Genomic DNA, 3,892 nt, shown 5'->3' with positions numbered 1-3,892 from the left:
CTGTAATCCCAGCACTTTGGGAGGCTGAGGTGGGAGGATCACTTGAGGCCAGAAGTTTGAGACCATCCTGGCCAACATGGTGAAACCCCAACTCTATTAAAAATACAAAAAATTAGCTGGGCGTGGTGGTGGGCATCTGTAGTCCCAGCTGCTTTGGACACTGAGGCAGAAGAATTGCTTGAACCCGGAAGGCGGAGGTTGCAGTGAGCTGAGATCACGCCACTCCACTCCAGCCTGGGTGACAGAATACAACTTCTGTCTCAAAAATAAAATAAAGTAGAGTTGTAAAAATCAAAACCCACTCTGGTCATCTCAGGTGGGGAGTGATTATTATAAGGCTGCATGGGGAAATATGGAAGCACGAGAACCAATCTTAGCAGTAATGCAGTGGTGTCTCATAAAGAAATGGAATGCACTTTACTATTGTTCAAATGTTCAGCAGTCATTTGAGGGCCCCTGTGCAGGGTTATGGTAGGCACTGGAGCCGTGGAGAAGTGTGGCAGCCTGGTCCCCAGAAATTGGTGTCCCTTACTCCCTCTTCTCCTGACTCCATCCTATTGGCCCCTTAGCTTTTTTCTCCATTTTCCCTTCCTGTCTTTTTTGTACTTCCTGTTCTTTTCCTTATAATTTTATTGCCTTGTCAATGTCTTGCACTGAAAAGTCTCTGGGAGAGAACCTGATTCCTTTGGTTGGTCACTGTCCTTCCTGAAGTGTCTTCCAAGGCGGACTTTTTGCACCAGGCTTCCTCATAGCCATAGGCCTGTGTGTGTAGCTATAGGGGGTCCAATCAGATGTAGCCAGGCCGATGGACAGCTTATTCATGAGGAATGGACTGACCACTGTGCTCAAACAGCAGTGGAAAGCAAGGCAGATGTTGAGGGTGTTTCATGGGCTGTCTACAGTGATATTTCAAACTTTCATACATTTACAAGAAAGTTGCTGCTGCAACAAGTGTTTGCCACATACTTAGTGGCTACAAACAATACAAATTTCTTGCCTCAAAGTTCTGGAGGTAAGAAGCTTGAAATGAGTCTTACAGGGTTAAAATCAGGGTAGTAGGGCATCTGATTCCTTCTGGAGGCTCCAGGGCAGCATCTGTTTCTGGCTCTTCCAGCTTCTAGAGGCTGCTGTGTTCCCCGGATAGTGCTTTCATCACCCAAGTCTCTGCCTCCATCGTCACATTGCCTTCCCCTCGGCCTGACGTTCCTGTATTCCTTTTATAATCACCCTTGTGACTACAGGGCCCCACCTGGGTAATCCAGGACAATCTCCCTATCACCAGATCCTTAACTTAGGCACATCAGCAGAGTCCCTATTGCCATGTAAGACCACATCCAGTTCTCGGGATTAGGATGTGGACATCTTCGGGGGAGTTATTATTTAGTCTACCATAGGGTCATACTAAAAAGCAAACAAACAAGCAAACAAGCAAAAAACCAAATAGCTTAGGCCAAGGGATTTTAGTCTTTAAAGCACTGAATAGAACAATTCAAAGAAGTGAATGTAATTGAAAGTTTCTGCTATTTCTTTTAGCATTTTATTTATCAGACTGTGGTTTGCAAACAGTGTTGTTGCCTTAACGTTAGCATTTTGGAAATGAGCCATGAAAGGTCGAACACAGAATAAGTATTGTTTGGCAAAATTAATGAAGTGGATTACTCATAGGAATTAAGCAGTTCTAAAAGCAATTAGGCCACTCCAGGGGTTCTTTACAGCTGGTGGATTCATTAATATTTAACAAATCATGCTGCAGGAGGCACAGTGGATTCCTCCAGAGCAGCATACATTAGAAGGCCCTCTCTTTCTGAAAGAGTATGCAGTATTTAGTCTTAGAAATTACCTTCCATAGAGAGTTCATTTCTTAAGCCATTCATTTCCCACATGATTTTCTGTTTTCACCAGATAGGCCCAGTCCCCAGGCCATGAAGAGATGGGGTCAAATTGTACAGTTGCCCAAGGTGTTAGACTGGTTAGACCTTTTCTAGAGCCAAGCTGTCTTAGAGAAATGGGGTGGGGTGTTACCTCTACAAGGGAGATTAAAACACATCTTTTTTTTTTTTTTTTCTGTTTGTTTGAAATATTTGCTTAGGGAGTAGGCAGGAAATGTCTTTTACATGAAACACTAGTGTTTCTCTAGTGAAGCATTAATTTTTATTTCTGCTTATACATCACCCCATCCCCATTCCCAGGAAGTACAGGACTTCTAACCCAATGTAAATGTTTTTTTAAAATTATTATTATTATTTTTAAACACACACACACACACACACACACACACACACACACACTTTCTTTTGTGATTGGTCACATTTCTTCTCATCACACTTTCACCTACTTAGCCCCAAACCTGTGCGTGTAGAACTTTTCTTTCCTTTGGGAGGTCGAGGCGGGCAGATCACCTGAGGTCAGGAGTTTGAAATCAGCCTGGCCAACATGGTGAAACCCCGTCTCTACTAAAAATATAAAAATTAGCTGGGCATGGTGGTTCGTGCCTATAGTCCCAGCTACTCGGGAGGCTGAGGCAGGGAATTGCTTGAACCAGGGAAATGGAGGTTGCAGTGAGCTGAGATCACACCACTGCACTCCAGTCTGAGCGACAGAGCGAGACTCGGTCTCAAAAAAAAAAAACCAAAAAAAAAAAAAAATAACTTTCCTTTCTACATGCTCTAATAGGAGAAGTGGTTGGGTACTTGGTCGGGTTCCTAATCCCCATCAGGAAAGCAAATGAGGCCTGGTGACCTCAGCCTGCTAACAATTTGAGCATGCCTTGTTGTAAAATCCACATTTTAAAATCCTTGCTTTGGCTATAATCTATTTCTCTCTAATCAATACAAATCACCCTTCGAAAAACTCTCAGCCCATCCCCTCACTTCAGCCCAAAGCTGTCCTAGCTATTTTTTCACTGTATACAGTTTGGTAATAGGGGTCTGTCTCACATCTAAGTTCAAATTTCCATTTCTGGTGAAGAAGTCTTTCAGTTTCTATCTTTGCCACTATCTTTTTTGAGATCTCAAATATATTCAGTCAGAGTATAAGTTCAAGGCACTGACTTTCTTCACTCTTTCAGTCTCTGTTTGATAAACATGGTTTTTAACACCCAGCCTGAGAGTGAACTTGAACCCCACCTCATCTTCCCACCCACTATAGTTGATAAGCAGTCATGGCAGTGTCATGATAGTTGCCAACATTTGTACTGGAAATAGGCCTAGAGGAGTGTCTCCAGTGACCGGCTTCCTGGCCATTTAACGTAAGTTTCACTGTTACTGTGCTTTGGGATCTAGTCTTCAGCTCTGAAATGTCAGAAATTTGGCATTATCCTTGCAGCTGGGTTTGAGAGGACTGATTCACAAACAAAACTCATGAAAGACAAATATGTAAAACCAGAATACTAGTTTATTACTTTACCAAGGAAAACAAATTACTTTCCAGTAAGGCAGGTTAAAGGAATTACCTTTAGAATCAGACCACCATGCCTCTGAGTATAACAACTTCTCTAGGTATTGATTTAGTAAAATGGCAATGAGTATAATACATTATGGGGTTGTGTGAAGAATGATTGACAGAATGTAAGCAAGTGGTTTGTTTGGCGTAAAGGAAGTAACTGTTATGATCATTTATATCATTTTACAATATGATGTAGAGAGTAATTGATTAACTCCCAGGTAGCAGAATCGAGCTGGAACCAGGTTTTCTGACATGTGTTTCTACAAGAGCTTAGTGATCATGGATCTCAGCAGTTTGCTTCACATTGAAGGTTCTTTCCATGTCCAGTGCAGCCCGAGATTACCCATCACACTTTGCCTTCTATGAAAGTGCAAATCTCAACCTCAGAACTGACCATTCAGCAGTTGTGAAGAAGTAGTTCTGGAATTTTTATCTCTGTTAAATCGTT

Source organism: Pongo pygmaeus, chromosome 6 (assembly GCF_028885625.2).
Source record: "Pongo pygmaeus isolate AG05252 chromosome 6, NHGRI_mPonPyg2-v2.0_pri, whole genome shotgun sequence".
NCBI lineage: Eukaryota > Metazoa > Chordata > Mammalia > Primates > Hominidae > Pongo > Pongo pygmaeus.
Note: the sequence above shows the minus strand (reverse complement) of the source record.